The 24,497-nt window shown below is 37.5% G+C and overlaps 1 pseudogene; it reads left to right on the top strand.

The window, feature by feature from the left end:
• Positions 1–24,497, top strand: part of LOC102997534 (ras-related protein Rab-28-like) — a 58,660-nt pseudogene that overhangs the window by 28,472 nt on the left and 5,691 nt on the right.

A 24,497-nucleotide genomic window follows, 5' to 3' on the forward strand; every position in this document is an offset into this window, starting at 1 on the left:
TTGGTACAGTCACATAACTATACTGGAGCCAGGTTCCTCATTTGTAAAATGAGCGTAGTAATGGTACTCACCTCGAAAGATGATGTTGGGACTAAATGAGAAAATATATGTAAAAAATCTTAGCATAGTGTTTGGCACATAGTAAATGCTCAATACATGTTAGCTAGTTGGTACCTTTATTCACCTACCAAACATCCCAATTATATCTGTGGAATACTTACAAATTCTAATCAACATCAGAGACACTGGCTCAGTATTAAAGTTATAAGATTATTAGATAAAATTACACCTTCAGTTTGGTTTATGTTTGGAATAAAATGTAAAAAAAAAAAAAACCATCTTAATATGGCTCTTCATTGTCAGGTAAAAGTCAGTATTTATTTAGCATTCGCCGTGAGCATACAGAGGTGATTCAAATAAAGTTCTGGATACATATGATAAGCAAGACATCACACTAGGCACTGTATGGATAGAAAGAAAAAAATTAATAAGACATAATTTCTGAATTTATAAAAGGCAATAATCTTCAGAGACAGAGAAGCCAAGAAGAGTTGTATACTAATGCTTCTGTTTTCACTTAGTAAGTATCTTTCTTCAGACTGACAAAGATATAAAGGAAAACATGGGACTTGCCCAATGAATCTCGGAAGACAATCAGGTGGGAAAGTCAAGCCATAAATTAAACAATTTTTAAAAGTCTTTATTTTAGTACATAAAGAAGGGTTCAAATGAGTGATACAAAAAAGTAAGTCAGTGGGAACAATCAAAGATTTAGAGGCAGTAGCAGTGATGTGCTGGCTTAAAACTGGTTCTGGTTGGGGAGGGGTACTATTTGCCAATCATTATTGTGTAAATATTCCCACCATGGCTGATTTCAGACTACTAATGAGATGTCACTGAACATAGAGTTGAGAAGAAATGCGAACACTTGATTCAGGCTCCAGCACACCAATGTCGGAATTTGAAAGGAACTTTGAAAGACTGACTGAAATGAAAAAAATGTTAGAGAGTAGAAGTTCCAAGGGCAGAGGTATAGCTGGAATAAAGCCTCTGAAGTATTAAGGGAGATGGTGTGAGGTCAGTGTGATTAGAGTATAAATAGTGAGTTTGGAAAAGTGGATTTGGACATTTGGCAATTTCAAGTAGAGTAGACTAAAGGGTCTAAACTTCATTCAGTACCAAGTGAGGATTCACCAAAGATTCATGAAGAGACAGCTGACCTTATGATAGTAATTCTGTAAGAGGAGTGATTGGTTTGTTGTATTCTCTATCAGAAAAGGGAATGACTGGAGACTTGGAGACCAGGTATAAGATGAGAGCAGCAGGACTACAGTGCAGCACTGAGAGTCAAGAGGCAGAGAGAATTGGAAGCAACATTGTAGGGGGAAATCTGATGGCATCTGAAGACTCCTTTGATATGGAGGATAAAGAAGAGTGAAAAGAGAACAATGACTAAAGCTTTCATTTCTGGGTTTAGAGTGGAATTATCATCTCGCTGAACAACGTAGAGAAACAATGGAGCAGAAGCTAGTGTATGGGGGCAGCCAATAACTTCAGCTTTAGACATACCTACTTTAGATCCCAATAATGTTTACCCTATCCCCGCCCTTCAGAATTCCACGGGCCACAGAGATCGAGGGCCCCCACCCCACTTACTTGCCCTGTCATTCTCAAAGCCCAAACCCAACACCGGAATTCTCTCCAATTAAATGACACAGCAGAGACCTTAAATTCTTTTTCTTGTTGGAATCATCTAATCCCCGTCCTTCCCTGTTATCCTTTTTCATCTCCGCCCTCTCCATCCACTTACTCTCTTTTCATTCAGTTCTGAGGATCTTTCTTTTATAGTAAATATTCTCACTTTAAAAAAAAAATTCTTATTTTTGTAATACATTCCTGTACTAAAAAAGTGTTACAATGTTATACTTTGTATTTTGAATATCTCACTTTAGATATACTGGTATATTTATTATTCCATCCATTCTCCTAAAAAATCCTATGGGATAAGTGAGGGTAGCTATGATTAACCTCGTTCTGTAAATAGAGAACCAAGGCATAAGAGATAATTAATATAATCAAGTAACTGATTCAGAGGCAATCACTGATTTAGAATTTCCTTCTCAATATCCTACCTAATAAATAAAATGTTGCTTCTAACCTTTCAATTTCCTGAAAAGAAAGATGCTAAACAAATTTTTTTTTTGCTACGTATAGTAATTCTATCTCAAAACAATATAAGGTAAAACCTAAACTAGAATTAAGAATAAATGCCTCCTAATCAAAATTCCATTGCCTTTTTCCAAACTTGACTTGCTTTCTAGGCATATCTACAACAACCAGAGATGAAGACTACTAAACAAAATTCTAAAAGAAGATAATACTAATGCTTTTTGATCTTTTGTGGCATAATTTACTATTCAAAGAAGACAAATTAAAAACAAAGCACTTAGTTTTCATTACCATCTCTAGCCTAGATGTAAAAACCTTACAATTTTTAGTATATCTCTATAAGCAATAGAGTGTATTTAAATACAAATAATAGTATATAAAGATGGAAACTATGCAAGGCAGTTTCAGGTCCAAAAGGTGCTTACTCTGTATCTCAAAGTGCAGTCTCCTCACGTCTCAGATCCTTAGCAAAAGGCATGCAATCAAGCCTCCATTCTGAGCTGAATGCTTCTAACCTATTAATTCTAACAGACAAGATAAGGGGAAAGAAAACCTCTGAAGCATGTAAATGCCATTGTTTTAACGTATAAGTAGTTTTAACCCTGAAGGGTAGCTCACCAAGTATGGAGGAGCTCTTGCATGCTGAGTGATGTTCTTCAGTTCTTCATTTTAAGTTCAACATAATTATTCTGTGTATGAGCAACTGTTCCTGAAAACATTGGTTTTAAAACTTAGGCCAGGGCTTCCCTGGTGGCGCGGTGATTGGGAGTCTGCCTGCTAGTGCGGGGGACACGGGTTCGGGCCCTGGTCTGGGAGGATCCCACATGCCGCGGAGCGGCTGGGCCCGTGAGCCACAACTACTGAGCCTGTGCGTCTGGAGCCTGTGCTCCGCAGCGGGAGAGGCCGCGACAGTGAGAGGCCCGCGCACCGCGATGAAGAGTGGCCCCCGCTTGCCACAACTGGAGAAAGCCCTCGCACAGAAACGAAGACCCAACATAGCAATAAATCAATCAATCAATAAATAAATCTTTAAAAAAAAAAAAAAAAAAACTTAGGCCAGTTGTTCTCAACATTGGGAGGCAAACCTTTGAGAAGCAATAGGGTTACAAGGTCTGAAGCAAGAGGGATATAAGCACATTAAATGCAATTGAGTGAATAATATTCTGCATTTACAGAATGAGGTTAATTAGAGCTACCCTCACTTATATAATTTTTAGGATAATGGATGAAATAATAAATATCCCAACAAAATTAATAGTAAATTTTCTAATTATGTATTTTATAATCAACAGGCCTAAAAATTGCAAGATCTATCTTTTTGGCATCTTCAAAATATTTTACTACTATACAAAGATTTTTTTAGACTAAAAATAAGTCAATATCCATTTCTTAAATCTTAGAGTGAGCAGAGTATTGCACTTCTGGTAGGATTGTTATTATTTAATATCTTGTGATATTCTTATTTCATATATTATGGAAAGTAGTTTTTAATCAGCAAACATGAGAGCCATGTGAGATAAATAAACATGTAAAATATAGAGTAGAGGGGGAGGTTTATTATCAGGGTCTCTCAAATTTGGCTGTTACTGTAAACTAGACTATGTGCTACCTGAAAAATGAGAATATAGCTACTTTACAGTTTCCTTATTCGTAGAAGTATTTTTCAACATTTTTATTCTTTACATTAATAGTGAAGTCATATCTATAAAGTGCTTTGTACTCCTTGCAGAAAGGAACTATGTAAATGCAACGCATCACTATTATTACTCTGCAATAAATCCCAGCTAACATAGTAGGTAATTAAGGGAGAGAGCTGGGGAGTAATTAAAAGTAATTGATATCTCACTGTCCTTGCAAGGTGCTGTTTTTGCTGTTCCTCAGTACCTTCAAAGTAGTGTCAAGTACAAAAAACAAATAAATAATTCTTAGATGAAAGCAGAAATCTGTCAAGTCCCTTTTTTCCAACCAGGACATTCTGAGACACAGTATCACCAACCTCAGAGGGGTTCCCAGTGACTCACAAACCCTGTTGTTAACAAAAAACAAGTAAGAAGCTTCAAGTCCAATGTCCTCTAAGGTCTTTGTGCTTCTCACATGAGGAGTGACCACTAAAGCACTGACTGGAAATAGTCTGAACACTTAACTGTTTTCTGATTTCTTGGGATGTAGGTATAAAGTAAGTTGTTTAGTGCTTGAAAACGCATATTTTTAAGGGGCTGAAAAGTTTGTGGGCACTGAGGTCTTCTCACAGAGATTTCTCCTGCCTCTTCACTTGCAGCTGAAGCCTCACTATTGGGTCTTTAAACTTTGAATAAGCCAAGATCATCCCCACTGTCATGAGTTTGTTCATTTTTCAACTAAGATTGGCCTGCCCATTTTTCTCTACTCAAATTTGCCCATCCTTCAAGGTTTACTTTCCCATGATTTCATTTTTCAGACAGAGTTCAGATATGTCTTCTTAGGATCATATTTCGAATTTCTTGCTCCAAAACTTTAGTGATTCCTAAGGACACCAGCCACACGATAGCAAACAGTACAAATATTTAGGAAATATTCTCTGACCAAGGTTATGGCATACTTCCAAAAGGAGGCTTGAAAACCTTTTGGGATTCTTTCGTACTGTTAAGATGTTAAGTCTTTAGCAATCCACATGAAATCATGCTGGAGTAAGGCAGTATGTGGGGCAAAATTGACCAGTGCCAGTAACCTGCTATGCAGGAGAAGTCTTCTGGTTTGTTTTAGCCTTAGGTAAATTCAGGACCCTAATAAGCAGCACAAAATAGTATTTCTTCTGCCGTGACACTACACCTCCAGGCTTGCTTTAGAACTGTCTCCAACTACTCTTTCAGCCTACATGTAATTGCCTGCATATTAAGATATCAACACAGTTCTTTCAACAATAACCCTTTGGTTTTCTCCCTTCCCTGCTATAGATCCTTGTGATAGCTACTCCTGAAGTTATCATATCAACGAAGCCACCTCCTCCACTAAGACAGCTTCCTGCCCAAGATGCCTCCTGCTGCTGACTATGATGGCTGGCAGAGGCTGCCCTGTCTACAGAGGTGTTTAGACAAGTCAGAATCTTAGGGAGTAGGTTTCTGTCCAAATTGAGCTTCTCAAATGGTGGTCAGCTAAGATGGATATAAAGAAAAAAGAAACTTACATTTACAGGACTTGCTATGCCAGGTATTAATGCTGACACATCCCTTTTTCAATTAGTCCTTACAGTTATCTTGTTGAAGACACAGAGACTTGGAAAAGTTAAGTAATTTTCCAAAGGTCACATTATTTCAGAGCCAGAATTGCAATCAGGTCTGTGTCACTTCAAAGCCCCTCTTTCCACTGAGCACATCTGCATGGTCTGGCGTCCAAGAGGCACAAAGTCCACTGAGTGTGCAGTTCAGTAGGCTCTGAATATTTGTTCTCGGAACTGTTTTTTTCTGTTGGTTGAGTGTAGGGATTTTGGATTTATATGGTGATTATAATCAGACATCTTCTAGAAACTGCAGGTGTATGAATCTGCCCTTCAGGGAACCTGGGACGAAAAGGATGGAATTTCCTCCCAAATATGAATAGAAAGAATAAAAGATAAGGAAGCCATATACTGTGCTCCAGTCTTTAAAGAACACTTCTAGGTCTGTAATTTTATATCAATGGCTGCTACAGATACAGAGGTCTCTGCCACTGTGAGACAGTCCCCTTGCTCAGTAACAGCACCCCTTAAATTGAAGCACCATGAGAGACACAGCAAATGCATGTCATCAATCAGGGATTGGCTTGCTATTTTCTATGAATTTGACATATCCCTGTTTCCCCATATGCCTTGCCTCTTCCTGCAGCACACTGCCTTCCCACTCTCCCTCCTCCTCTTCATTTTTCACCTTCTGTTCCCTCCCCTGCTTCTTCTGTTTTCAATTTAGTGATGTTAAGTGTTTTAAGCGTGAAATAATATGCATAATACTGGGGCTCTTCAGGAGCACAATAGAAATATATGTACCATCACTTTGTGTGTGTGTGTGTGTGTGTGTGTGTGTGTGTGTGTGTGTGTGCGCGCGCGCGCAAGTGTGTGCGTGCATGTGACTATGGTGTATGACCCAAAATAATAATATTCACAATAATATAGTAGAAGGCCTGAAATAAATGTGGGATGGGTGAGTTAAGGTGTTAATAAAAACATAAAGTATTTCTCAGGGCACTCTAACTGTCCTTCTTTGGACCTTGATATCCACTGCTATCCATGTATCACCATGAAAGCACTGGCAAATGCAAGAAGCTCTGATAATTATTTTGCAGAGTAGTGTAAAGGTCTGCATGGCTCTGAAATGCTTTGAATATATCAGCATGGCAACGCAGCATCTACTTGGTAGATGTAGAAAGGATGTAGATAAATAAGAGCATTATACATTTTCCCATGTTAAAGAAACTCAAAGCACGGTATAGATGACAACCAAATTTATAGACAGAGATCTCAAGCTAAGTAGTGTCCTTTGTACAAGTAGTTTTTAAAAACTGGTGATCTCTGAGACAGTATTCATAGCACAGCGATACCTGGATTAACACAAATCTCCCTGAATCAAAGGTTCAAGTATGGACATGCTTGGGATAACTGTTGTTGTCCTTAGCACAAGGTCAATAGAAGTAGCAAATGAGGCAAATAAGACAGTGATGATTTTTTCAAGCAGATCAGTATGGATCTGGGTGACACAAAGGCACATTCTTGGGCGCTAAAGAAGGGCCCAGTCACCAAGGAGTTACGGAGCTGGGGGAAGGTGGGTGCTGCTGGGTTTGATCTTGTTTTGCTTCTGTAGGGGAGCAAAATTTGCCACCTCAAAATGTGTATATGTGGCATGAGGATCATTTGGGACTAGGTATTTTTGAGAAACGGAAGATTCAGAAATTTTTTCTTTTTACCTCCCCTTTAACTGCCTAAAAGAATTTATATACAGAGGCTGTACCAGGAAGAGAGCTATTACCAAAATTAACTTCTTTTTACATCAGAAAGACTTCTCTACATGGTATGGCAAACATTTGTTTAGCAAACCTTTGCTCTTCCCATCTCCCCTTGAGTGAAGTGTCTTCCTCTCATTTGAAGTCCCAGCTCCCCATGTCCTTCTCCTTAGCTCAGAATAGCATAGAGGCGTCAATTGCTTGACTGTTTTTGGGTCTCACATTCTTATGGGGACCACATATGTATGTAATTAATTTTTCTCCTGTTAATCTGTCTTATGTTAATTTGATTATTAGAACAGCCAAAGAGGGGACTTCCCCGGTGTCCAGGGATAAAGAATCCGCCTTTCAATGCTGGGGATATGGGTTTGATCCCTGGTCAGGAAACTAAGATCCCACATGCCGCGGGGCAACTAAGCCCGCGTGGCACAACTACTGAGCTCGTGCCCCTGGAGCCCACGTGCCACAACTAGAGAGAGAAAACCTACACTCCACAACTAGAGAGAAACCCGTGCGCCACAACAAAGAGCCCACGCCGCAACGAGAGATCCCACATGCCGCAACTAAGACCCGACACAGCCAAAAAAAAAAAAAGATAAAGAAAATAGAACAGCCAAAGAAACTAGAAGGGTAGGGGAAAATTATTCCTCCTCTACACTTCCAAGAGAAATTGGAACATCAAACATCTAAGGATTGGGAATACATAAGCAGAAAAGGAGAAATGCACAAGGACAAAAATTCCTTCCCAAGATAACTACAGGAAGGGATCTATCTGCTGAAAATTTCCCAGTTCTTCCTATATTACCTAGGAGCAGGACTAGTAGTAGAGAGGTATTAGCAAGAAATGACTGCAAGTCAATGTGGCAAATGCTGTACTTCATGGGTATAGAAACCTGTTATGGTGGTAAAAGAGAGAATCCCTTCTTTGAGAAGAGAGGATTTTAGTGAAGGTTCCAGAAAAGAGATTATGTTAGAGTAGACGATAAATCATCAGTTGAAGTTTGGGCAGAATGACAGGGTAGAAACTTCAGATGGTGAAAAAAGCATATGCAGAGACAAGTAAGGGTATTTAGGAATGATAAGGAAGTTAGCAATGAGTAGGACAGGGTGTATTATGGGGACAGCTTAGGATACAGTTTTGAAATGTATGATAGGGTTAAATACTGAAGTATTTTGTAAGCCAATCTATAGAGTTTGGACTTGGAACTAATGTTAAGCAGAAGTGTGACATGTTGAAATTTTTATTTTAAAAGGTAAGTCGGAAAACAATGTAAATCATGATGGTGAGATTTTGGATAACCAATGAAACTACTGACTAAATACTGAGGAGTCAGTCAAGAGACCATAATAATCTAACTTGTATTGGAAGTATAGAGAAAGAAAAAAATTGATTGAAGAGAAAGTGAGGAGGTGGAGATAGTGGGTGGACAGATTAGATATGGAGTGTTAGGGAGAGAGAAGAGACAAGTAGGATGTTAAGATTTCTCTGCTTGAGGGACAAAGTAGATAATGATGCTTTTGACCAAGGCAGAAAATACAGCTCAAACGTCAATTGTTTCAATAGCCTTCCATGTGATAGCAACAGATCCTCAGCTTCCTCCTCAAAGTTTTTTTTTTTTTTTTTTAATGTTCCCAAAGCCAGTAAGTCGGCTAGAGTCATTACAAACCACCAGCCATGTTCTTTCTCTCTTGCTTGGGCTCCCACTCACCCACATCTGCTGCCTGCAAATAACTTGGAACAACTTCCCCATCTGCCACGAGAATGTGCCTTGTCAATGACCATATCAAAGATACTCTGTCTGAATTACTCTAAGGTTTCCATGTTTACAACCTACAGAATGGCAATGAGTTCCATGCCAAGTCTGAACATTGGGCAAAAGTGGGCTCACCCACTAGAATTTCTCCTCCATTAGAATGTATGCTCTATCATTGAAGAGATTTTTATGTTTCATTTACTGTAGTATCTTCTGTATCTATAATAGTGCCTGGCACATAACAGGTGCTCAATATTTTTTAATTAAATTTTTATTTTAAGATAATTTTAGCCTCACATGCAGTTGTAAGAAATAATACAGAGAGATCCTGTGTACCCTTTAGCAATCTCCCCTAATGGTAACATCTTGAAAAACTATAGTGCAATATCACAATCAGTATATGGACATTAAAGCAGTCACAACACAGAACATTTCTGTCACCACCAAGATCCCCCATGTTGCCCTTTCATAGCCATACCCACTTCCCTCCAAAGGGAAGTTGCTCCAAATATTGCTATCAAACGAGACCTATGGAAGCAACTGTAAAAGACTGGAGATAATCTAGAAGAATTCTATTCTCAGGTTGCTTCACAATTAATTTAACTTTTACTTCACTTTAAAGAAACTTAAATGTGACAAATTGAGGCTGTGATTTAAAGGGAAAAAAGACAAAAAGAAATTCTAATCAGTGCAAATAATTAGATACTGGTCCTAAATCAAAAGACTGACAAATCATTTTTGTGTACAGTATATTTATTTAGGTTAAAATAGAAAGCAAAGTGTTTATACTTTTTTAAGATTTTTATTCTTATTTTAGAAAACTTTTTGATTAAGCCACTACAGGTCCCAACCATCTTGAACAAAATGTCTTCTACCTAGGTCCAGCACTCTGGTTATGTCTTTCATTCTCAAAATGGGGCTCAAATTCAGTCCAAGGGAACTGGAGGGGGATAAATGCCCTCTACCCTGTTTCATTTTTCTTCTTTTCAGTCTTTGCTCTCATCCCAAGTTTTTTTTCTCCTCTTCCAATTACAAATAAAAACTTCCATGAATATGACTTAAAATATTGATATGAAATGTTGAGGGGGAGGGAGAAGAAAGGTCACCACCTTCAAGCAGCTGCAAGCCACAAATGCTAGCTAATTTAAAAAGAAAGAAATTAAAGCAAAAGGAAGTTTAACGGAGCAGACAATCAGAAAATGGGCTAGAGATTGATGATGCTATGTTTCAAGCCTTGTCTTCCTCCTGTCCTCCACAGCTACAAACTTGGTCATGTGACTCTCCTGCTCAGATCCCCACTGCCTAAAGACAATGTTCAAAGTTGTTCACATGGCTTACTGAGATCATCCATTTTCTGATCCCTGGACATTTCTCCAGTCTTTCACCTGCTGCTCCCTGCCATGCACCTCCCTCTCCAGAAACACAAACTGACATTTTCCTATATAGGCACTAAGCTGTGTCTACATTCAGAAGCCCTGCCGGTGCCATTCCCTGCCCTGACTGCCTCCTCACACTCACCTTTGGCCCCTCACTTCCTCTGATTAGAGCCTGATTCTTACTCTTTTAATTCTTACTCACGTCACACATTACTTTTTCCACAAAGCTTTCCTGGAAGCCTTCCCTGTCACCAGTCAGATAACTTGAGTCTATTAATCAGTATTCCTTTTCTCCAAGCCACAGAAACCAAACTCAAAGAGCTTAGAAGAATAAAAACAATCTATGTTACTCCAAAACGAATTATAGGAAGAGCATCCCATGGGAAGAGATGTCCATTTTACCGTGAAAAATCTGCATTGTTACACTTAGTACATGGTTTATATTATTATTATAATCTGTTTATGCGTCTGTCTTCCTCAGTCTATTTGCCTGAAGTTATTCATCTTAGGATTTCCCAATGTCAAAAACAATGCTCAGTGCAGCAGAAGTTAAACATATCCTTTTCGTGTATAGTAAATTATTTTACATTGTGGTTGGAAATTCAGGAAAGTGGATGTCTAGAGAGAATATTCTATATATAGGAGATCTTGTTTATAAAGAACTTGGTGAGTAGAGTTTTAGAATAAAAGAAAAATTGATGAAGATGGTCTTTAAGGATATATAATGATTCTAGGCTTACATCTGAAACTTGGGGAAAAACAGAGATGCCTTCTACTGAGAGAAGAGGGAAGAAGGTAGAATCAGTGATGATGCAAGTGAGATCGGAAGTCAGGAGATGAGCTGAGAGGGCTCATACCTGCTAGTCTGTCTTTTCTCTCTAAAATAATAATCAAAAGGCCATGAAGAACCTAGTGGCGAGACGGGAATAAAGACACAGACCTACTAGAGAATGGACTTGAGGATATGGGGAGGGGGTGGGGTGAGATGTGACAGGGTAAGAGAGTGTCATGGACATATATACACTACCAAATGTAAAATAGATAGCTAGTGGGAAGCAGCCGCATAGCACAGGGAGATCAGCTCGGTGCTTTGTGACCACCTAGAGGGGTGGGATGGGGAGGGTGGGAGGGAGGGAGATGCAAGAGGGAAGAGAAATGGGAACATATTGTATATGTATAACTGATTCACTTTGTTATAAAGCAGAAGCTAACACACCATTGTAAGGCAATTATACTTCAATAAAGATGTTTAAAAAAAAAAGATGCATGTAAAAGTCAAAAAAATAATAATAATAATCAATGTGTTTAGTTCATCTGCTTAAGAGGGAGAGGACAGTGGTATCTGGAACTGAGGTAGGAGAATTGAAGAAAGTGGTAACTAGCTGAGAAAAATGGGAAGAGTTTCTTTCAAGGGACAAGGAGAAGTGAAGCTGAGGGATTATTTAACACCTGCTTTCCCACAGGCCCCATGCCTCACAATACAGCCAAAACAACACAGCCAGGAAATTCCATGGATGTTGATGCATCATTTTACCCACTGAGTTGGCTCTTCCTAGAAAGCAATTCCTTCTATTTAACTCTGTATTCATGCCTATAATTTTACCTGTCTTTATCTCTTTTCCCTCTCCTATAAATATGCTCAAGTCTTGCTCATCCTAAAAAAGAGATGTGTTACTACAGTCCATTTACTCCTTCATCCATTGCTCTCTGGCTTTGGCTCCACTGCTACTGAAATAGCTTTTGCAAAGGTCATTATCACCCAGTTACAAAGAACTATAGCCTTTTTTTCCCCCTCACTCTTCCTTCTTTATGACATTTCTGAAAGCTTTTGAGCCCACTGACAATCCCCTGCTTTTGAAACATTCTCATCCTGTGGCTTTGGACACAGCAATCAGAAAACATACTAAATGAGGAGACTGGAGTGGTACAATGCAAAGATTGCCGCCTGAATCCAGGCCATGCAGTTTCCTCACTGAGTGGTGTTAGAGAAGTTATTTGGCCTTTCCACACCTCTGTTTATGTAGCTGCAGATAAATATAATACCCACTTAGTAGTATTGGCTTCATAACTCAATTCTTTAACATTTAAGAAATACTGAACACATAATGCCAGGTATGATCTTGGGTGATTGGAATCCATTAGTGAGGGGGGAAAAATGGACAAAAATCCCCGCATCACTGAACTGGTAAAGGGATAGGGACAATAAACTACAAATATAATAAATAAGTACATGGTGTAGTATGTTAGAGGGTCACAATGATACAGAAAAATATAAACCAGGGAAGGGGATTAGAAGAGTCACAGTAGTAGAACGGTTTGCATTTTTAAATAGGGAGAGTAGAGTAGATCTTATTGAGAAAATGACATTTGAGGGAAAAAAATGGAGAGGAGGGAATTAATCCTGTAGAAATTTGAGTAAAGGGTGTTTCTGGCAGAAGAAACAGATTGTGTAAAGGTTAGTGTGTCTGCAGCCTTATGAAGAGGTGGACAGTAGGAGATGAGTTCAAAGAGGTAAGGAAGAGTGATGTGTGCCCTTGTAGGCCATTGTGAGGATTTCCACTTTTGCTTTGAGTGAAATTGAAAGCCTATGGGGGGTTTTGAGCAGAGAAGTAACATAATCTCCAATGTGCCTTAACAGGATCAGTCTGGCTGATGTGTAGAGAATAGACTACCTGGGGTAAGGACAAAAGCGAGAGACCAGGAAGCTACTGCAACAATCCTGGTGAAAGATGATTGTGGCACGTATCAGAAAGGTGGGGGCAAGTTTCGGTGAAAGCGGTGAGAAGTAGTTGGATTGCAGACAGATTTTGAAGGAAGAAATGAAAGTATTTTCTGACTGAGTTGGCTGTAAGAGCAACAGGAAAAAAGTACATCATCCCTATGTTGGATTGGCCTGAGCAGCTGGAAGGATGAACTTGCCATTTTCTGTGATGCAGAAGACTGGTAGAGGGAATGAACTTCACATCATAAAATTTGTACAATGAAATATTCCACTGTGTTTTGAATTTGCCTCTTTGATTCTAAGACTGGAAGTAACCATCCCCTTCCTTGTCACATAGCACTGCAGCGTTCTTGAAGTAAATTCATACATAGAATTTCATTTGTTTTGATACTTATAACCATTTTTTAGAAAGAAAAGATGTTATTATTTCCCATGGAACAGATGCGATGACCAGGGCTCAGAAAAGCTATGAGATTAACTTAAAGCCCCAATATGGTTAGAATGGATTGTACACTACAACATTGGGTATTTTGTCTCTTTATCTGGGATACTTTAGACCCTATAATACTTTCCAAGAATCAGGGCAGTGCAAGATAACTTCAAGACCGTGCAGTTCAAACCCTTCTACATGTTACCTGAAGAAACTAACTCAGAGAGTCCAAGTAACCTGTTCTGTGTTACTCCCTTTTGGGTTTTGAAGTCTTTTTGAAACTCCCAAAAGACTTTAGTTTGAGATCCCATTCTGGTATGTTGAATGACTAATGTATTATATTTTTCAATGAGCAAAATGCCCAGTGAGGTAAGGAGGAAAACCAGAAGAGAGCAATGTGCTGAAAGCCAAATGAAAAAAGTATATGAGGAAGGGAGCAATCTACTGCACCAAACGCTGCTATCTGAGTAAAAAGAATAAGTCCTGAGAATTGAATCGGCCATTGGTTTTAGCAACATGACAATCATGGGGGACCTAGACAAGAGCAGTTTCAGAGTAGTGGTCATGGGGGGAAAGTCTGACTGGAGAGGTTAAATGTGAAGAGATGAGAAAACTTGGAGGCAGCAAGGAGCCTATTACAAACTGGAGCAGAAAAATGGAGTCAAGAGCAAATATTTCTTCTTTTTAAAAATATTTATTTGTTGATTTATGTGGCTATGTTGGGTCTTAGCTGCGGCACGCAGGCTCTTTTAGTTGCAGCACGCTGTCTCTTAGTTGCGGCATGCAGGATCTAGTTCCCCAGCCAGGGATCAAAACCGGGCCCCCTGCGTTGGGAGCGCACAGTCTTAACCACTGGACGACCAGGGAAGTCTCAAGAGCAAATATTTCTTTTTCTCCTTCCCTTTTTTTAAGATGTGGGGAAAAGCAGGTTTGCATGAAAGAGAAAAGAATTAGCAATGTAGGAGACACTGGTAATAATCGCAGAGGTAATGCCCTTGAGTGGGCAAGAGGGATGAAATCTAGTGCCCAAGGGGAGGGATTGACGTTAGAATGAGATGTGTGTAGTTCTTCCGTGTAAGAGGTGAGAAAATAAAGTATGCAGATACAAAGGCGGCTAGGCAGGTAGATGACAGGAAGTGTGTGGAAGTTCCCTCTGAGTGCTCCTGAGTGTGCAATGAGGTAGGAAACAGATCCATATGCAGAAAGAGAAGATGAGGAAGGAGGAGTTGGAACATAGAGGTGAGAGAAGATGAGGAAGGAGGAGTTGGAACTTAGAGGTGAGAGAAGATGTTGTAAAACAGTCATGTAAAAGATTGAGAGAATAAATGGACTAGACAAAGAGAGCGCGATTGTCAGGGTAAATTTAAAGACATACTGGATGTGCCTGGTCAGGACCATGGAAGCGTCCACTGTCCAGGGTGGGTTGCCCAGCTGCACCCAAGGTTCACTGTAGATATTATTGTTGTGCTATTTGAAAGCACCCCCTCCCTTAATTGAGGTATTAGAGAACACTGAATTATCTACAGGAAAATTGCTTGACATATTTTAGGCAGAAATTTAAGAATTTCCTCTTTAATGTCCAATTACTTGCCATGTCCATAATCCTTTATATTTGCAAATTGTTCCACAGTCATGCTCATTATGTATGCTTCACCATCCCTGACTTACACATAGAATAAAATCAGGTTAAGTAAATCAGAGGAGGCACAATACTTTGTGCCATCAGTACTTGGCAGCAGGGAACAGATAAGAATTACCTATCCTGGATCCTACAGTTTACAGCAACATTTCATCAAAGTATATTTGAGGAATATATATTTGTGGACCATTCATCCCAACAGGTGCTCCATGAGTCAAGAGTTCTAAGGTCAGAAAATAGTGGAAACTGTACATGGTATATCCCATTCTAAAACTGTCACAATATGCATTAGCATCTTTGAGAAGCTTGGTGTTAAAGAGATCTGCTTAACTTATTTAACCTAGCATTTCTGAGGGTTATTTGACCACAGAATTCTTTTTTTAAACACAGCCTATTTTATAGGTGTATGTAGCAGTCATTGACAGGGTCCATTCCCATATCCACTCATCCCTTCTTCCTTGATAGGAATTCCAGTTTTATCTGGGCACACTGCTGCTTAGCCAATAGGTTTATTTCCTAGCTCCCCTTGCTGTGGGCCCTGGCCTTATAACTAAGTTCTGATCAATGAGATGTAAGTGGAAATGTTATGTGTGACAACCTAGAAATAGCCTTAAAGGCAAGAAGCACTCCTTTCTTTGCGCCACACCTCTTCCTCCTTTCAGCAGGCCAGAATGTAGACTGATGGCTACAGCCTTAGCAGTTGAAACAGCAGGAGACTCAGTCAAGACAAGAAAGTTGCAAGACAGCAGGAATCTGGCTTCTTGACCACTGTGGAACCACCACAGTGGCCGCACTCTGCCTTACCTCCAGACTCTGTTAAGTGAGAGAGAAATAATCTTCAATTTCATATACAGCACAGAGATTTTAGGGTTTTTTTTCTATTACTCAAAGCTAAATCAAACCCCTAACTAATACACTGTAAATACCTACCATCATCTCATAGAATAGTGTTCTTCAGAAGACACTTTGAAAAGTGCTGGTCTAAATTCAGCCACTGAAATGTCATGCCTCTTCCCCCCCCCCCACCCCAGCTATATCTTTGAGTCCAAACACATGGACTCTTCATTGATGTCTGGTATTCACATTTCATTCCAAATATTTTCAAACGAAAGGCATCAGGAAACTGGAAAGAGCAATGGCTTTTGTCAAAAAATAAACATTCATATCCCAACTCTGCTTCTTGACCTTAGACAAGGACTCTAAAATCTCTGCTCCTGTTTCCCTGAAGGCATAGTAGAGATAGTATATTCTGTGCTTCACATAGTTGTTATAATGGTTAATGAAATATACACCTCTCAAAAAATAATCCTAAGAATTATGTAGCATACTACACAAAAGATCTTACTGCTATTGTTATTCCAGCATACCAGAGGGAGTTCTGGTCCCAAACCTACTGACGTGTGGGTGTGTACACGGGAGCTCTCTCACATCATTTCTGTAGGTGTCACTTCTCTGTGGACAGGTAGAATCAGATGGGCTCCTTGGTCCCATTCCGATGTAAACTCTCAGTGCAGATGGCATTCTTAGAATCTTAAGGCTACGATGGGGCCTTTGGGAGACTTGTTAAGTCTATGTCTCTATATTAAGGTGAGATCACACCTAAATTATCCTGGAATTACAAATTTATTAGTTTATAAAGACCTTGAGAGAAAAAATTCTAAATCCTCACCTTCAAGAGCATATCTGAGGTTTAACATCCCTCACTATTAGAAAATTGCTCCTAAGAATTAAATTTAAATTCCTTACTCTAAGTCTCAGGCTCTCTTGTGCATACTTTAACCATCTGCAAAAAGCCAGTACAATTTGTCCAGCATTCACCCTTTATGTATTTGAAGACAGTTCCTAAGATGATCTTCACAGGAATATTGAGTCTAAAACTCACACTTGCCATGGCAACTATTGTTTCTATATTTAAAAAAAAAAATCATGCAAGATATCCAACTCACTGATGAGGACTGTCATGAACATAACAGAAGTACTTACTTCTAAAGTTATGGATATTTAGAAATCTATTTATAAAGAAAAGAGACTGGATAACAAATTTGCAAATCAAGACATGCTCTAAAGTTAAAATTATCATTTCTAAACTAAGTAGCAGAAAAAAATAAGACTATTAGTTAAAATAGGTACATACATTATTCAAATTTTATACCTAACTTTTTAAGCTTAAAAGAAAAACATGTCTAATTGATATTTATTTATTCTTGTCACTATATAACCAGAACAGTACAAACTGGTTTTGTATGGCATCATTCACAGAAATAGTGTTCCAACGTCCCTTACAAAATTAAAATAATGTATAATATTAATTTTGTGTGTTTTCAGTTTCTAGGACATGTCTGACATATATTACTGAATATATTCAGTCTCAATTTGCTATTTTTATTGTAAATCCTGATGAAGCATGTTAGCATTGCACTCAACAAAATCCATCAAATGATTGATTTTCTTAAACCAGTATGAAATTAGCCTAGTAAAATGGAGTTAGCTAAAAACATTAATTAAATGTCTATGTTTGCTTATCAGCCCTGATCCTTATGCACTGTTTAACTGCATAGCTCTACAGAACTGATAGTCTCCATTTGTCTCTATTGACAAAATTACCTTTATGAGATCAGAAATGCAAGGAAAGTAGTCAAGTTATAAGTAGGGAATAGGGAGGCAAAAGAAGAGAGTGCCAACAAAAATCAATTTTCATACGTAAGGATATTGTGGAAATGAGAGTGAATTTTATCATTGTTAGAAAAATGAGTTTACAAATAAAGAAAGAAAGAAGTCTAGGATGAAATCTGTGGTGGTGGATTGGAATCAGAGATATACGTATCAGTTTTAACATAGACAGGTAGATATAGAAACAAATACAGAAATGTCTATATGAAGACCATAGTTTAAATATGTATATTTCACATCTCTGGCCACTTAGAGACCCTAGTAGCAATACTGTTCTAGTAGTAATGAGAACACCTAGTTCCCAGATCTTAGTTTCTAAATACTGTCCTCCATTAAAAGGAACCAGGGTTGGGCTTCCCTGGTGGCGCAGTGGTTGAGAATCTGCCTGCCAATGCAGGGGACACGGGTTCGAGCCCTGGTCTGGGAAGATCCCACATGCCGCGGAGCAACTAAGCCCGTGAGCCACGAGTACTGAGCCTGCGCGTCTGGAGCCTGTGCCCCGCAGCGGGAGGGGCCGCGATAGTGAAAGGCCCGCGCACCGCGATGAAGAGCGGTCCCCGCGCCGCGATGAAGAGTGGCCCCCACTTGCCGCAGCTAGAGAAAGCCCTCGCACGAACCGAAGACCCAGCACAGCCAAAAATAAAATAAATAAATAAATTAATTAATTAAAATTAAAATTTAAAAAAAGTAGCTATAAAATTAAAAAAAAAAAAAAAAAAAGGAACCAGGGTTCCCGGAGGAATGGTGGAATCCAGGGTTGAGGCAGGGAAAATACCAGATAATCCTGGATTATACTGTGGTGGCATAAAGAAAGAAAATGCTGGAAGAAAATGGGAGCAAACTGAAGAACAATTTAGAGAATTTCAATGGCCAAATCTATGTCAACCTGAACAATGAAATAAATGATATATTGGATTATAATCCATAGTCCATAGTGATATAAATAAATAAGTGAATAAATAAATGAGTGAGATGGGACAGCTTTTGTTACAGTCAAATTCTAATTAATAAATGTGGAAGTAATTATGAAAATAGAAAATCACCATTAGGCAAACACCACAGTAATAATTATATCAGGCAAGAGTCACAGATGGATGCTAAAATTAGTAGATAAAAATATGATAAGAAACAAGACATTTGCATAGTTTCAAAATATCTCCTCACAAGATACTTATTAATTACAAATGAAAATATAACCTTATAGTGGAGAAACCTGGCAGACATCACCTTAACCAAGTGATAAAAGTTAAAACTGCATAATAAGACATCATGAGTTAAGACATGTCAGTGCTGTACCTCCTGATATGATACACTGAGAAGGTTACAACATTACTTCTATGATATTATTGCTAAAAAATGAATAAATTAAATTTAAATGTGAGGAAATATCAGCTAAACCCAAACTGAGTGACATTCTACAAAATAGCTGGTCCATGCTCTCCAAAATGTCAAGGTCATGAAAGACAAACAAAGAGGCATTATAATAGAATTGAGAAGGCTAACAAAATATAACAACTAAAGGTAAAATGGGATTCTGCATTGAACCTTGAACTAGAAAAGCAGCATTAGTGGTACAACTGGCAAAATTCAAAGTTTCTAGATTAATTAATAACATCACCGTATAAATGTTCATTACTTGATGTCATTAATTTTATTGTGATTATACAAGGTGTTAACATTACGAGAACTTGGGTTAATGGCATATAAGAGCTCTCTGCACTATTTTTGCAAATTTCAGTAAGTGTAAGATGATTTCAAATTAAAAGCTAATTTATAATAAATCCATCTTCATCCCTATCTCCATGAGCTTCAGTTGACAATACTTTACTTTTGTGTTATACATTTTGCTGTGGATAAACCATTCCAATCTTAGTGGCATAAAGCAACAATATTTATTATTATGCGTCATGGTTCTGGGGACTTAATTTGAAGTTACCTTTAACTTACAAAAAGTTGCAAAAATAGCAAAGAGAGCTTTTATATACCATTCACTGAACATCTCCTAATGCTGATATCTTATGTAACCATGGTACAATTAATGACCTCAAAAAATAAACATTGATACAATAATACTATTATTATGTCTCAGGCTTCTGGGGATATTGGACTAGACTAGGTGGTTCTCACACTCAGTCTTTCATGTGGCTAAGATCAAACAGTTACAGGAGCTGGAGTCATCTGAAGGCTTCAATCACCATTCCTGCTACATTTTAGAAAACACTAATCTACCTGAACTTTCTTCAACATGAGCATTCTTGATTATGTCTGTTCTTTGCTATAATCATTGTTCTCTCTCTAACAGTTACACTCTTTTCATGGGTTTTTAAAACATTCTTCACATGGAATATTTGCTTTTTCCTTATTACTAATAATTAAATCAGAAAACTACACCAAAAACATTAAATAAAATTGAATTTAATTCATGATTTTTAAAAGTTATTCATGATTTTTTTTTAAAAAAACCTTAGCATACTTTAAAAAAAGGCATTTATCTAACAACAACAACAACAAAACCCTGTAACAAACATAATAATTACAAAACTTTTGATACATTAAAGCCAGGTACAATGCAACTTGTTAACTGTCTAAAAATCTTAATCAGTGTAATAAAAGTAAATAAAGAAAATAATAACTAAAAGAGAGAGACCATTTTTTTTTCTTGGATACAACATAACTGTCAGCATACAAAAAGGAAATAGCATAAACAGGTATACCCTTAGAAATAATAAGTTCTATCAATTTTCTGGATGTCGGCATAACATATAGAATCAACAGCATTTCATAATTCAGTAATAACAAAATAGATGTTTAAAAATGTTAATCTCATGAAAAACAATAAAGTCTCTAGGACTAAATGTAACAAAAGTAGAAAGGATCACCATAAAAATATTATAATATATTGCTATAGGCTTTTTAAAAGACCTAAATAAACGGAAAGATACACCATATTGATGGATAAAGACACTCACTCTTATAATTATGTCAATTATGCTCCAACTGAGCTTTAAATTAAATGCAATATCGTTAAAAATCAGCCAATATCTTGAAAGATGCAATCTGCCAAAGCTCAGAAGTAGAAGTAGACAATCAGAATAGGCCTATTACTATTAAAGAAATTTGAGTTGATAAATAATAACCTTTAAATCAGAACGCATCCAGACTATATGGGTTCACTGGTGAATTCTATGAAATATTTAAGGAAGGAATTGGTGTAATTTGTCTACAATCTTGTTCAGAAGATAAAAGCAGAGGGAATACTTCTTAACTCATTCTACGAGGCAAGCATTATCCTAATAGCAAAACTAGACAAAGACTTTACAGGAAAAGAAACTATAAATCAATATCTCTCATGAACACAGGTGTAAAGTCCTCAACAAAATATTAACAAATCAAGTGCAACAATGCATAAAAAGAATTATACATTATACCCAAGCGGGATTTATCTGAGGTATGCAAGGTTGGTTCAACATTTGAAAGTCTATTAATGTATATCATCACATCAACAGGCTAAAGAAGAGAAATCACACAATTATATCAATAGATGCAGAAAAAGCATTTAACAAAATCTAACACCCATTCATGATTTTTTAAAAAAGTCTCAGCAAACTAGGAATAGAGGGGAACTTCCTTGACTTGACAAAAAACATCTACAAAAAAACCTGCAACTAACATCACACTTAACGATGAGAAACTCAAAGTTTTCCAGCTAAGATCAGGAACAAGGCAAGAATGTCCCTTCTCACCACTGCCTTTACCATCATACTGGAAATCCTAGTTAATGTGATAAGGCAGTAAAAGGAAATAAAAGGTATACATATTGAGAATGAAGAAATAAAACTGTCCTTATTCACAGATGACATGATGGTCTACGTAGAAAACCTGAGAGAACTGAACAAAAAATTTCCAGAATAAGCAATTATCACAAGTTTTCAGGATACAAGGTTAATGTGCAAAAGTCAATCCCTTTCCTATATACTAGCAATGAACAAGTGGAATTTGAAATCAAAAACACATTATCATTTACATTAGCACCCTCTCCCACAAAAAAGAAATACTTAGGTAGGTATGAATCTTATAAAAAATGTGTACAAAATCTTTGAGGAAAACTACAAAACTCTGATGAAAGCTATCAATGGAGAACTAAATAAATGGAGAGATATCCCATGTTTATTGACAGGAAGACTCAATATTGTCAAGATGTCAGTTCTTCCCAGCTTGATCTATAGATTCAACACACTCCAAATCAAAATCTCAACAAGCTATTTTATGAATATCAACAAAACAATTCTAAAGTTTATATGGAGTAGCAAAAGACCCAGAATAGCCAACTCATTATTGAAAAAAGAGGAACAAAGTTGGAGGATTTACACTACTGGACATCAAGACTTACTATAAAGCTACAGTAATCAAGACAGTGTGGTATAGCTGAAAGCATAAACAAATAGATCAGTGGAAGAGAACAGAGAGCCCAGAAATAGATGAAAATAAATACAGTCAACTGATCTTTGATAAAGGAGCAGAGGAAGTACAATAGAACAAAGATAGTATTTTCAACATATAGTGTTGAAACAACTGGACACTTACATGCCAAAAAAAAAAGAAAAAGAAAAAAGAAACTAGGGACAGACCTTACATCCTTCACAAATATTAGCTCAACTAGATATTATACACTTTAATCATGAAAAAATGTTATATATTAGGGAGGTCTTCTACATAAGTAGGTGGATTTATTTTTAGTTCCTATGTTTGAGATTCTTTGACCTTAACCTATATAATAGATTTTTGCAATGAGAAAATAGAGAACATGGCAGAGAGCAAGTTACTAAGTACTTAATGAGATTATGGGCAGTTAATTTTCCCAACAACCCATTTCTTGAGATTTCTATTACAATTCCAAACCATGCTGGGTGCATCACAAAATTTATGAGAAGTCCTTATATTCAAAACAATGGAGCACTGATAGCATGCTGTCTTATACTGTTGGTTATTTTACAGCTTCCATCGAAAGAGGATAAATAAAACACTGATGCTTTAAGTACTTGAGTTCTTCCCATTCACATCTCTGAGTGATGAACTAAGGAGATATACTTAGGATCCCCATAACCTCTGCCTAATGCTGCCTTTTGACACAGTTACATTCTTTGAGGATAAAGACTATGGTTGTTGCATTTGTTTTCTTTTCTTACACTTAGTGGAGTGCCTGATATATAGTAGGAGCTCAATAAATATTATAGCAACAACGTATCCACATTTCACAGACGTGAAAGCTAAGGTTTAGAGAGGTGGAGGAGCAGCAGGTACCAGAATGCCTGAGTGGTTAAGGTGTTGGACTTAAGATCCAATGAATTACATCCTCTTGGGTTCGAACCCCACTTCTGGTACAAGTCAACCCGCTTTTCCAAATAGAGAGGTGGAGGAGCTTGTGCAAGGTGGAAAGGCAAATCCCAAGCTCGGTGACTTCAGCAGTTCCCTTGCCATCTCCCTTGTTAAGATATGGAGGGCCCCTAAGACCCCATTCTCCTGTTAGGCAACTTCCTATGAATACTACAGATTTTTCATGCTCCTCAAGTGAAGGTGGCTCAAAGAGAGTGAAACCTAATTATTAGGATAATGTGGTAAAATACCATTTACTGATAGTGATTGCATCCTGCTCAAAGAAACTAGTGATGAAATGTCTATTACCTTACTTCTCAAAGCTGCTAAAAAGCATAATTTTCTGTTCCTTCATGATTAAAATCCCTTGAGATCCATTTTTGTAATCTAAGAACAAAAATAAACATTGCTCCCTACCATGTGTACTTTGAAGAATTTGCTCTTCAGGAGGATTATATAACAGACACCTTTCAGATGGTTCTGTGTCAATTAAGAGAAAGCAACCTTAATTGTGATTATGGATGTTTAAACCAGGTGTGATTTCCTGGCTGTGTTTAGCCAAATCTCCTGCAGACCCTTTCCATATAGCACCACTGAGTTCAGTCTGGTCTAGGTAGATTGGCATACATTTCAGCTTACTGTGGCACAGCAAGCTTCCAATAGAATCTTGTCAGTGCAATTTCACACAGTGGGCGGGCATGTGTGTTCTACATATTAGCAAAGGCTCTTGTTTGCCAATGCAACAGGTTTTTTATTCTGAATTCATTTAAAGCATCAAATGAGGTTACAATGGTAAATATCACAGGAAAAAGTTAACAATGACAGTCACGGTTCCTCAGAATATCTTGGCTTTGTCCACCAAACCATTTAAGGAGGAAACTTGCTATACTGTGCTCTATTTCTGCTGCTTGCTCTCATGATAGCAATTTAGATTAGTAAGGATCTGATTATTTTTATTAATGGGAAAATTTTTAGTGTTTTTTACTGCTTATAAATTAAATATATAGGGGAGGTGGCATTAACTCTCATTTCTTACTTTATATATTTTATAGTTTGAATTTCCAAATAGCATGTGCTACCTTAGTAATTTTATACATTCATGAAAGAATTTTTTAAATAATGAACATCATTTCAATTAAGTAAACACAAGCCACACCTGCTGTTTTTTAAAATTCAGACAATACCAACAGATACAAAATAGAAACAAATTCCACCATCTAGAGATGTCAGTTGAGAACATTAGTATGTACATATTTATTTAAATTGTGAAAATACTTTTAACTTGGCTAATATTGTTTTGTTATATATTTCTTTCTTTTAATAATACATAATGATCATCTTTCCATATAACTTTATGACTGTCGCAACATTATTTTTAATGGCCACAAAATATTTCATTATGGACATGCATTAAATA

The sequence above is a fragment of the Balaenoptera acutorostrata genome, chromosome 4, assembly GCF_949987535.1.
Source record: "Balaenoptera acutorostrata chromosome 4, mBalAcu1.1, whole genome shotgun sequence".
NCBI lineage: Eukaryota > Metazoa > Chordata > Mammalia > Artiodactyla > Balaenopteridae > Balaenoptera > Balaenoptera acutorostrata.